The following is a 13,513-nucleotide window of genomic DNA, read 5'->3' on the forward strand; positions in this document are numbered from 1 at the left end:
AAGAGAGATGTTGGGTCCTTGAACACGGTTAATAATGTTTCCACAGGCCTTTGGTGAAACTAGAAGCTAGACAGACTTTTAGACCCGGGATAGTGTTTTGGCAGCACTGTTGTTTAATATTATGTAAGGATGTGCTGTCCGACAGAATGAGATATATTCTCAGCCATTTGTTGGGAGCACATTTTGAGTTGCACAAAAATTTGATATGCATGTCTTAGCCTTATAGAGCCATCTCTAAAAACAGCAGTTACATCAAGTACACCAGCTAAGTGACATTCGCTCATACACGTGGTTGATGGGGCAAGAATCTTGGAAACATTAGTGAACTGTTGTAGTTGGCAAACAACAACAATAGCTCCTGTAGCTCTTTACTTTGTCCTCACTGTTCTGTTTATTCTCCTCTGAATTTTGCTCACTATTGCACACCATTTCATTTAATAAAAAAAATTTTAAGAGGGAAAATTAGGTTTAAGTCAGCTAGCAAACTCGTTAGCTTGTTGGCTTAGCTCAGTTATTAACAGGATAATATTTCACACAGTTAAATAGAAATAGGTATTTGTAAAATAGACTCCTGTCGTGTAACTGTCTGCAAATCATGTTTGTTTTGTGGTATTTAGACTCTTGCACAGGAGGATAAATAAAAAACGATGTTAACAGCTCCCCTATTTTGGTCTCTCTCAACTCTCCATCCCCTAAAAGGTCAGCACTGTCGAGACAACTTGCTGTTGGTCATTAGTAGTAAATTCATATGTTGAAGAGCGTCAAAGCTGAGCACTAAGGGGAACATTTGCTCAGATTTATGTTTACCATGTTCACTGCTGGGTTTAGCATGTTGGCATGCTAACATTTGCTAATTAGCAACAAAGAGAAAGTACAGCTGAGGCTGATGGGAATGTCATTAGTGTAGCAGGTATTTAGTCATAAACCAACACATTGGACAAATAATTTTGATATTTTATGGCACTAGATGAAGAGTGGAGGGATCACTGAAGTGCCAACAATTCATCCTGAAGGGACTGCAGGGAAAAAAAATCATGGCAATCCATCCAATAGTTGTTGAGATAATTTAGTCTGGACCAACATGGTGGACTGACTGAGTCACACTGCAGTTATGCCTAAAAACATGCTCGACCAATCAGTTAAAATGTCCATTAATGGTGAGGTACTGTAGCTCACAAATGTCTTTTTAAGCAAGATGAATATTGCCATGGAATACACAATATCATAATAGCAGCTGTAGGCATTGACCACTCCGATCACTGGTAAACAATGGTAGGAAGGAAAATCTTGGTTTACTTGTGTTTGCATACAACTCAACAATGGTTTGTAAAATACCACAAGAGGAGGATCTGTTGCCCAACAAAACTGTTGTGCTGTTTGACCACCACAGACATGTTTAAGTCTGATCTGGCTCTACAAAGATTACACTGCACTGTATGACTTTTTGATCTTCATATATGACCAGTATTGAATTTGCAGGCTTGCTGGAGGCATGACTGTAGGGATGGAAATGTCTGAATGTCTGTCTGTTTTTGTTGTTAGCGCCTAAAGGAGCGAAGAAATGAAGAAGGAAAACATAATTTCATTGCCTCTCACTGGATGGCACCATTAAATGAGTTAAAACATAGCTGATGGCATACAGTATGTCAGCGAATGGTACTGCAATATTGCTTTCAGCAGAACAATATACAATATATTCAGTTTATATTATGGGAATTTTAATGGTGTTTTTGTTGACATTCAAAATACAGTTTAGGTTTTTTATGTCATGATTTGCATCCACAACACAGCTCGCAGTGGAATGCTTTCATACTGTAGGCGACCTCAAAATTATATATTACCATTTGGCTGTTGTTTTTGGCCAAGTGTGCATGTGATTCCAAAACCATCAGCCCTTAGGCCGGGATCCCAAAGGAGATAAGGGATGAAGAATAGATGGCATTCTGAGCTCTCAAGCCTCACGCGCATGTTTTTATTTTTACCTCCAGACTTCTTGGGAGCCATCTGTTCAAACATTTAAAGAATACCTTGCTCTCGCCAGCCAGAGCGAGTAGAGCAGCTTGACCAGCAAACATTACGAATGTGCTGTCGAGTAAATATAACTCCCAGGGCAGGAGGGCAAAGAGAGAGATTTGTTAGAGACAAAACCAGGAAATAACTCAAATCTGACAAACACTACCTACAAATTCATCAGGATGCATACAGAGCAACAGTGGATGTGATAGCATTGCCCAAGAGCATGCGTGCAAACAGTGTCTGCATCTGACCAGCTGAATTCACTTTTGGTCTATTGAAGAACTGATCAACTTCCTGCTGTTCTCTCTGCAAAACTCTCCACTGCACATATTTGTGGGCCGCTCAGGGAACAGCTTGTTCTTGGCATTGTATCTCAGAACCAGTCATGACATTCAAACTTTGTAGGAAAGATCAAAAAAAAAAAAAAAAAAAAAAAAAAAACAGAGACAGTTGACTGGACTGATCACCACTAAATAACTACATTTTTCAGTTCATTTTCTCCCAAGATCTCACTCTGAATTACGGACCACTTAATCACAGTTTAATGCATTCTATTCAATAGGTAGAGATGTAAGGTAAAGTAGAATAAAAGCTCCAAAGTCAAATTATCTGTGTTATTCAGATATGAGCGAACATCACTGAAGCTCATTTTCTGAAGAATGTTATCAGTTTTAAATTTCTAGTCTTAAAGACAGTCTTCTTCTTTTTCCTTTTTTTCTTTCTTTCTTTCTTTTTTCCCTTGCTTTCCCATCTCTGTCTGTAATTGGCTTTCTTAAGCAGATGGCAGTTTTTACAAAAAGCCAAATTGTGACGCTGAGTGCCTCCCTCAAGACTTCTCCGCCATTTTCTGAGAAAGCCTCTGAATAGATCCCGACAAGCCATTACTGTTCTTCACTTTCCTCTGTTTATTTCTGTTTACAGCAGTTAATACAATTATTCCCAGTCGTGACCTATTTAAGCGGTGCATGCTACGAGCCATTAGCATTCAGCGAGTCTACAAAGTTACTCCATTGATGGATTTGTGAAAGGAGGTTGTGTTTTTTAGTGCGTGCGTAGGTGGAGGTTCAGAGGCCTCCTGTTTGTCTTCATTTAACTGATTTTCTGTTGCCATAGGAGCAGGCCTCTTTTTTTCTCCCATGAAAGTGCAGCACTTCAGAGCGCACTGTCTGGATTCAGATCTACAAGAAGGTGTCAGGGGAGTTGTCCAGGATTTTACACTTATCATCGCTTCCATTAGATGACTTGCAGCTCACTTTGGAGAAATGTTCAGTTCAGAACGTCTTTATAATTGCAGAACCATTCATGAGTACATAGTAATGTGGATTTAGCAGAATTTAAAAAACATCATATATGTACTGTAGGGAGAGAAGGTAAATCTTCTGTCATTATAAGAAAGTGCAAATGAAGGATTTGTTAGCCTTTGTTTTGTCATCCTCATGCCTTGATTCTCTCTGGAAGATTTTTGTAAGCTCCCCTTTTGTTGCTTTTGATTTATCACTCCACTCGGGAAGAGTTCAAAGACTTCTTAGTAAATCAACCAGAAAAGAGAAAAGTCAGCAGACCATTTTGGATACAAGCCATTCAATGCCCTCTGCTGCTTTGGACCTCTCCCCAGCCACAAAGCTAGTCAATCAAACAGCTCACACACGTCCCTACGGGTCCCTGTAGGTCAGTGGTTCTCAACCTTTTTGTGTCTGACGTATCCCACCATCCCTATCAGATGAGCTTAAGTGTCATCTGAAATTTAATGTAGACATTCAGTATTACTGCGGAGCAGATAATGTCACATACATCTGGTCACTTTGATCAAGTTTACATTTCTAAAGCCACCATTAGTGACAGAAACAGGATCTTTCAACCAATTATCCCTCATTTAAAGTGATTTTTAACTTTTTATTTATTACTTTAATTAATTCAATTGTTTATTCATAACTTTTAGTCTGTTTATTAATTGCTATTAGCTGTCTGTTTTGACTGTTTACCCTTAACAACCATTTATCCATTACTTAAGCTAACTATTTCAACCAGTCTTATCATCTGTTTATTAATTGTGGGTAATTGTTACTGATTGTTATTTAAAGCTGTCCATTACCTTTGGCTTTTTGGTTTCAAATGCTTATCCTCTCTGATGTAACTATCCATTTACTTTTAGCTTTTCTCTGCCAACTTGCTTGCTAGTTTTTATACGCTCTCAGTAACAACACATGGTGTTAAGCTGTTATGATTGACCCAAGTTGGTGAAAGGTGTTTATGGTGCGGTTAGCCTACTGTAGCTGGTAGCTCTGTTACTGTGACTATAAATTTACTACTCCTCCAAAGATGAATATGTGGATATATATTTCTCTTTTTTTATTACTCGTTGGGCTACTCCACAGTCTTTTCAAATACCCTAGAAACCACAGAAGTACTCCTGGGTGGGAATCAGTGGTATAGGTCCCTAACTTCACCTGTCCAGACACTGGGTCTCACTATCACGCTAATAAAAGATAAAAAAGACAGACAATAAAGATGTCTTGATACAGCAAACTGATGGTGGCCGCTTTTAGTAATGAAAACTTTCCAAGGCAGGACAGATCACTGACAGTGGCGAAACCACAGCAACGCATGGCCTCTGTAGCACACAGAGCTAAGCCAGAGATGGGCCTTGCTGAGCATTTAAATAAAACAAGAACATGTTGTGGGTGATGTCATCATAACCTCAAGATTATACTGAAAAGATGATGACTGGATGTTTCTATTAAAGGTCTTCTGTGATGTGATCTATCCTTTTCAACAATGCCAGTGGGTCCTATTGAAAAAGTGGGTCAATGGAGCTATTTTTAGTAGCCATTGCACACCCCTTTTTATAAACAAGCAAAGGCACAAATTCTGGATGAAACATCACCCAGCTACATTGAACAAATATTCCGGGGGAAATCAAGGTGTTCAACTTGCTGGTAAATGGGGTGAACTATTTATCTGGTTTCAAACTTCACCTCCCTGCGGAGATGAGAAGCTGCATGAGGGCATGAAATGACTGGGAAGGAGGTGAGGGGGGGGGGGTTGCCTCCTGGATTGGCTTTGATAAACTGGGGACTTGTAAGATTTGTAGGGCTCTCTGTTCTAAAGTGGGCTTCTGTTTCATCATCTCCAAGTCCCAGTGTCTTGCGTGGCTACCTTGTTGTAATTTCTCCTCATTTTCTGGGTTTCTCTCTCGTATTGCCTTTCATTTCCAAAGACATCACTTGAAAAGGGAGTGTGTGCTGCATTCTCCTGTGTTAGAAGTGACACTGTGGGCGATGATGTGATGGAGGCGTACCAGAGACAATATCCTCACATGCACCTTACCGGTTTAATGTTCCACAACTGCACACAAAAGTTTGTCAACTAAACAGAGCGTAAAGTGGCATATGTTGAAACTAGAGTCTGAGCTGTGCAGAAAATCCATATTAAGCAAGAAACGAAGGAAATGAACAATAAAAATTAGGTCCGTTTCAGGATTACACGCTGTTAATGATGGCGGTGGAGCAGTGAATTACTGCTCGTCTTGCAATCAAGCCCAATAAATCACATGAGGCTGTGCACTGCCCCAACAAACAGGCAAGAGAATATCAGTGAAGCAGAAAGCAATTTTGCGGCAGAGCAGAAAATGCACTGTATTCCTACAGGCATTGCATGACAAATCTGTGAAGTTCTACTAAGTAGAGGTGGAGCATTGTTTGTAGGAATTCCTGAATGGCTGTTTCACCCAAGGCAAACCTGGGACAAAGAACATCATAAATTACATCACATTTTGGCCTTCATCTGAAGTTTTACTCTGACATCAAATTAAGATGAAATGTTGCTGATGCTTAAAGAAAGTGTTCACACTTTGCATAGCAGGCTTTTCCAGGAGTGACTGTGTATGTTGAAGTTTCCCAGAGGACTTTGCATGCACACTGGTGATGCCTCAGCACCAGGGGGGAACATGTAAAACCATTAGTTACCGAAATGGAAATCACTGTTGTTGTAGCACCAGAGCTGCAGTGTGTTCATAAGCAAACCCTCTGCAGCTTAATACCTTCATCCTTCCAGTCATAGTGACGGTGTTTGTATGTTTCCAGGAAACTCCACTAATATTACTCACCTTGAGTGAGTCTCCTATGATGTAACAACTAGTAAACCTCAGAATTCATGTGTAGAAGTTTAATACTTCTGTTGAAAGAGGAATTAGGAAAGAGAAAATGCTGATGTTTTGTAAAAATGAAAGCGTGAGAAGTTGTTTCTCACAGAGTTTATTAAGGTTATGTAATATCAAACAAGCATGGGCACAGACAAAGCTGAAAATATACTGCCTTGCTCAAAGGCAGCAGTTAAGAATAAATGTGTTACTTGCCATCCTTAATTCATCAGCGCCAATGTGGCTTTCATCCTCCTGTTAGTACCACATATCAAAGCAATCATTTTTCTGGCTACTTTTCAGTGCCAGTCACACTCTGAGCTCAGGGCTAAAGTGCTACTCAGATGAGTCAGAAACATCACAATTTATGATCGGAGCTTCCTGCTGTGTGGATGGGCCAAGTGGGAGCAGTCAGTGTGTCCAGGGTGACACAGTATGTCACAGGGAAACTGTTTGGATTGATAATGACACATGCCAGGAGGGCTTGTCTGTTTTACAGTCAGAGGTGATGTGAGAAAGATGAGACAGAATCAGGATGGCAAGAGGAGGAAGAAAGAGAGCAAAGGCATGTTCTCATAAAAGCATAGGTACAATAAAATGGAATGATATGATGTATATCAATCAGATTTTATTCACTGTAAGGTTGTTGGGCAATTAGCATAGGTTGGCTGGTGACTTGATACATGTTAAACATGTAATCACACATGTCGAACATCCATGTCCTCTGATGGTTCTGTATCATCACTAGAACAACACTGCCACTCAGTGGCTGGATTATCTCCCCCTCTGGTCAAAACTCATTGCAAGGCTGACTTAAGCACACTCATACAGCTCTTAGCCCTGTGTGATATTTGCACCATAACTGAACTCATGAGGATCACTTGAAGTTTAGCACCGTGGGGGAAAACACTTTGCATGCTTAAATGTGGGGCATGGGGAAGAAACTTGGGGTGAAAGTCTTGTTTGAACTGCTTGCATCCCACCCTCTGCTGTTATAATTTAATACAGTGCTATCTAGTATTACCCAACTGGTATTTACACAGTCTTGTATCACCAGTCTCTGCAAAGACTAATATTACTTTCCAACTTTGCATACTTAACTGTAGTTAGGTTTCAGCCTCAGGAACTGTGTAAACAATTAAAATAAATTTAAAATGCTCTAATGCATCTCATTATCGCACTGATTTATCCTCCTCTTGAACAATACAATATGCTCCTTTGCACTTTGAGATTTTACTGTCTTTGTATAGTGCAGTAACCATGCATTGTTTGTAGTTTATACTACTCTACACCATTGTCCTCCACAACTGGATTACCTTGATTAACCTGCTACCTGGCCACTTCTTGTGTGTTTCTATGCTGGAATACTACATTTCCCCACCTCTGCTGTGTGGTAATTTCACTAAACACAAATTAATGTAGGGATACGCCTTCTGTAAGCAAAATACAGAAATAATGACAGTCCTAAAAGATCAACTATATATTTTGTTCTATCTATTTATTTATTTATTTATTTACTTACATGGACTGTATTTAAGACAGCACCATAAATTTAGTTCTTAATCTAGGCCACGTTAGGGGCTTTTGCATGACAGTTGATTTTGTGATTTAGAGGTGAATATAATCTCAACCAGTTGACCCTGTGGCTTTAGGGATGCCTCTGGTTTGTTTCCCACTCTGGTTAGTTTACTGTTTAAAAAGTCCTCATTCTTAAGATCCTCAAACATATACTACATGTTAAGGAAACAGATTGAAATTTTGAAGAATACACTTGTCTGCTCTCTTGTTGGATGTGCGGATCAATACCACTCCCATGTCTGTGTGTTCAGTGTGAAGCTATAGCCATGAGCAGTTAGCTTAGCTCGGCAAAAAGACTAATACTGCTTTCACACCATGTCAGCGAGTGTTCACACATTGTGCTAAGATGGTTATCCCCATTGCCTGCCTTGTTGTCACACCAGTTAGCTTAAATTAGCTACTTTTGCCTATGTATTTAGAGTGGTTTGTTAGCAAGTAAAACCAGATATAAACAAGGTGTAACTCCTTTTTAATTAGCTGAATCAATAGTGTAATTATATATAGAATATTGGATTCAATTTAGTTGCTATTTCCAGCAATGATGGCTGTGCAGCAATTTTGTCAATGGTTTGTTGACACTTTTCATGTTCATCATTGTCAGAAACCCCCTATTCTGACTCAGAATGGCAGTGTTTCCAACTCAGCGGCTCATTATTATTAGATTCAAAATCACATTATGTGATTACATTATGTGTACCCAGCCACTGGTCACATACAGATCAGATTACTGCATCAATTAACTGCCTGTAAAACCACAACTTGTTTTTACATTTCTGTGTGTGGATTAAACAATTGAGATACAATATTTTAAGAGAGATTTATATAGAGGTGCTGCTATGTGTTTTCCAACTTCAGAGAGAGAAAGTCTTACTGTTTCACTGGTGCTTCTAATCTTTATGCTAAGGTCAGCTAACTGCCTTTTCTTGGGGTTTCTCACAGATTTACTTGCCGTTACTTTTTTTGACTACGAGGAACTTCTTTGAGTCTTGTCATTTGTATTAGGTTGCTGCAGCTTCACTAAGAGGTGCTGCCATGTGTCTTTTTGAACTGAAGATAAAGCATGGCTAGCAGTTTCCCCCCTGCTTATGGTAGGCTAACATAACCACTATTGCTTTAAATAAAATAAACTATATTTCAAAACTTTTGAAATACAGTTTTATTTTCCCATTTGCTGTTTTTAAAGCATGTAGTTGCACTAAGCTGTAGAGTTACATGCCATCTTTTAACACCAAATTGAGCTCTTGAACCAAAAGCCATTCATGTGAAACTTTGTCCCGGATCTGGATTTAGAAGTTCAGGACCTTGAACCTTTCATCTTTGAGAAATGACAGCCTCATGTCACACTGATTTATGTGTGCACTATGTGTGGATTCTCCCGAAACTCTCCATCATTGACCTAAAACGTCCTGGTGAACCGTACCTGACAGGTCAGGTCTGGGACTGATGGTCATAACAGCCAAGGTCAAGTGAAACAGTTGTCTGCAGTCATCTGGAAGTGGAGCCTCTGGGTGGTAAACACAATGGTCAGCTCGCGGTCAGTGTGTGCAGCTCTCCCACGCCACATCATTGTCAACTCAAGACAAAATACAGTTGTCCTCAGATGCACTTTACTGTCTGAAAGAATTAAGGTTACTCAAATTGAAATGCAAAAGTTAACTCCAGATAGAAACTATGACTGTGACTGGTCCAAACAAACATTTCTTTTTACTCCTTTTTTAGGAAGTATGAGAGGAAATGTTTTCCCTCCATACCATTATATGTGCTATGTTCTCTTCCTGCCACATAATCTGATGGGGTTTTACATAATATTCAAATCATGGAGGTCATATGGATGCACTGACAGAAATGCACCTTTATTTTCAGCTTGTTTTGCTATTATCTCTTAATCAATGGTCAAAAATGAAGGAACAGACTCAGCATAGACACAGGCCATTTGCCATGCTGGGTGAAATTACACTTCTCTGTGGAGCTTTGCTGGGATAAAACATTGAAGGTTAGGAGTTTTCCAGCTCATCGGGCTTCAGCTGAGTTAATGAACCCTCATGGCCCAGCCTCCGCGCTCTGGTCTGAGCATTACTCACGGGCTAAGCAGGGGGAAAAGAAGCTGCCAGTGTTGCTACGCCTCAGCAAGCCACTGCACACACACAGATCATGGCTGTGGGACTCACGGGGTCACAGAGGTCTATGCAACATCTGCTGATCCTGTGTGATATCCCAGGAGAGTTAAATCAGGCTTTGCTGTGATATGGATAAACAAACACAAACGTGCTGGGACATAACTGAATTACTTCCATCCACCAAGAACATTGAAGATGAAGGGTGGATGCCCCTGGACATGTTTGTGTGTGTGTTTGAGCTGTAAAGTCAACTGATGTCAACTCACAGAGGACTCTCTGGCCCAGATTCACATTGGTTTCCAGAAGTGTACAACATGCCCATCATGAAGAAATTTTCTAATTTAAATTTGCTGATAATAAAAGTAAAACTTATTCTCTTTATTGCATTTTCCAAAACAACAGAACTTCACATACAAAAAGCATCCCAGCAAACAGGAAAAAGACATTACTGCTCCCAGACACTGACCACCCTAACAACCCCTTGCTCCTGCTGCACAGCAAAATTGCCAGTGTTAAATTAATACTGAGAGTGTTAAATTTATCACTAGAAAAGTGTCTATATGTGTTAACTGTTTTCAGTGTTAAATTAACACTTTTAAAAGTGTTCATTTTTTACTCTCACCCAGAGTTATTTCAGCACTATATGAGTTGAAAAATTAACACGGGCAGTTTTGCAGTATACAGGAAAATTACAGTCACCAATTAACCTAAGCAGCGTGTCTTTGGACTGTGGGAGGAAGCTGGAGAAAACCCACGCAGGCACAGGGAGAACATGCAAACTCCACACAAAAAAGCCCTGGGAGAACCGGGGCTTAAACTGGAGCTTTCTTGCTGTGAGGCAACAGTGCTAACCACTGCACTACTGTGCCGTCTGCATGGACATACCTGCAACGACCAAAATCCACACCATCCACACTTTCAGGCATTTACTCTAGGGGTGTTAGTTTTGATAAATCAAGTGTTAAAATAACAGACCATCGTTAATGTCAGTTAACACTGAAAATTTAACACAAATTGAAGTGTGGCTACCATGATACATAGTAAAGTGATCAAATAGACTAGTATAGGAATTGCTCATACATATAGAAATAATATACTGTATGTATGAGAAAAGCAATGGCAAATGGTTCCCCATTTGTTTCTTGCCAAGACTATATTCAGTATCAAACTGGAGCCTGCGACTGGTTAGGTTAGCATAGCTTAGCATAGCATAGCATAAAGAGTGGAAGCAGTGGGAAGCAGCCAGACACAGACTGGCTCTGTCCGGTTTTGGTTAATTTTGGACAATTTGTCTTTTGGAAACATGCTGTGAACACACTCAACTAGCTTTGGCCTGCATCACTGTCATCCAGTATGGCCACAAAGTCAGATACCTTGGTGTCACAGTAAAGTTGTTCTTGATGCTTCAAATGGCTCTAGAGTAAAGAACTGATATAGATAAAGAGCAACATCAGAATTCATTTGTGATAATTTCTTGTAGATCTTGTAGATCAAAGTCTTTATTGTGGTGGTCTCCACAAACCCCTGAGGGATTATCGACTGCTAAATGCTCTGCCATGTTCACCAGCTAGTTTCTAACTGTGTGTATCTCCTGTTTGGTGCTGGTCAAGTATTCCTAGGTCTTTTTCCGCTGAAAACAGCTGTCTGCTGCAGCCTGAAATGACACCCTGAGAGCTGCTAGAAAAAATCTAAACAGCAAAGTTGAAGACCAGAGAACCCAAACAATAAGCTGAAAGACGCTAAAATCCTCTGTTTGGGAACAGTCTGATGGTAATTCTCCAGGGGTGTGTTCATTAGTGAGAATGTTGATTGTAGCAGCTTTAAATTATAATAAAGTGGTAGTTGGGGTATTTCTGGGCTCATATGAAAAGAGATTGTCTTGATTTTTAATGACATTTTGTATGTGCAGTACTGTATAAACAATACACACATAACATCATACACTTCCACAGAAAATATGCGCTGTCTAAGATACACTTGAAGGATGAAGAAGAATCCTTTATTCGCCAAAGTATGTTTTTACACACACAGGGATCAGATGCATACATATGCAATACAATATTAAGTGACTGGTGAACATTAACTGTGCTTATCTACAAAGGAGAACACATGCTGCGCTACTCACCATGCCATTATAATGCACTACATGCTGCACTTTTTCATCCAAAACATCCACCGGAAATATGACATGTATTATTTAACCTATTATTAATTCATGATTAATTCCATCTGTGATAAACATGTATGTCTTTGGAGAGCACCGAAAAACTGCGTGGGGAGACTGAAGCATAAACTTAAGGAGACTCACAGTAGTACCAATTGAAACGCTTACAGCATGGCAACAGTCAACATTTCCAGTTATGCAGTGTTGATTACTTGGCCTAGATACAACAATATGGATTATTCTGATCCTCGCTGCTCCGAGTGATGTGATGCATCACAGGGCAAAGGGTTTTTAAGTTCATTGGTTTACTTGAAGTGTGTGGTAGCAGAAATCCAGTGCTGCAGTATGGCGCTATCATGCTGAGATATTTCCTTAACACGACCACCAGGTCTGTGATTTAATTATGCTCTGATCTTTGGTTTGCAGTTATCACAGGATCAAATAAAGAAAGAACAATGAGGCAATTTATGAATTTCATGGGGATTTTGAAGAAATTGCAGCTACATGCACTGATGCTTCTATTTGAGCAGAAGCAAAATTCAGAAAATTCATTATTAACCCATCACTGAAGCAAAGAAGCTCTGGATTGATTAGAAGTAATTACTTGATTGCAGACCAAAAAAAGCCCCAAATGAGATCTGGACTGAAAGCTACTGGCCATTCACACAACACTAAAGAGCATGAAAATCTCAGCCTGCAGTCCGTGGGAGTAGCTAAGCAACCGTGCAGAAAGAACGCCTTTAGAAATCCGTCTCCATTTCTTTGACAGCTACAGATTACAACTGGATTGGTTTTAAACTTCCGACAAGGCACTGGAAGAGCTCCCTGACAGAGTTGTGATTGGGAATGAGTGGCTTTACAGTATGCTATGTCAAAAAACATTAGTGCACATGCAGACTGATGTTTAAATGGTGATGCTATTCAAGGATTTGTGGGAGGAAAAAGTCTTATTCGCTTTCATTGATCTGGCTCATCCCACAATTGCTTGATTGTGTTATTGTCCAATTGAATCATGAATGCCATTCACTGGTATTTTAGGAAAAGATGTCAAGACAGGAACAGAAGCTTGAGAGAGGAAATTCAAAGCAAGCTAAACCTTTCATAAACAGTATAAATAGTATGTTGCACAAAACTGTTAAGTTAATCTAGGCAGGAGTGAAGCCGTCCCCATATTCAGTACATCTTAAAAAACAACCTAAAAAAGTTATTTTCCTCTTGAGTCTGTGAACTGTGATTGGAATAAGCAGTACCCACTGTCTGTCTTAAATCCAGCCTTGTTCAGATTAAATATTACAGTAGGGCAAAGGTCAAACGTATAATGTAGAGCTTAACTGGTAACCATTTCATTTGTCTGTGGTTGTTAATGAGCCTAAATTCATTCATGTTTTACCCCTTAACATTATAGATAGTACCATAATCCTTAATCATACAGAAATAACACAACACCTATGTGAGTGACGTACAACTCCTCATGTATTTATGCATACATGCTTTTGAAGA

The sequence above is a fragment of the Lates calcarifer genome, linkage group LG17 (genome assembly GCF_001640805.2).
Source record: "Lates calcarifer isolate ASB-BC8 linkage group LG17, TLL_Latcal_v3, whole genome shotgun sequence".
NCBI classification, from domain to species: Eukaryota; Metazoa; Chordata; class Actinopteri; family Centropomidae; genus Lates; species Lates calcarifer.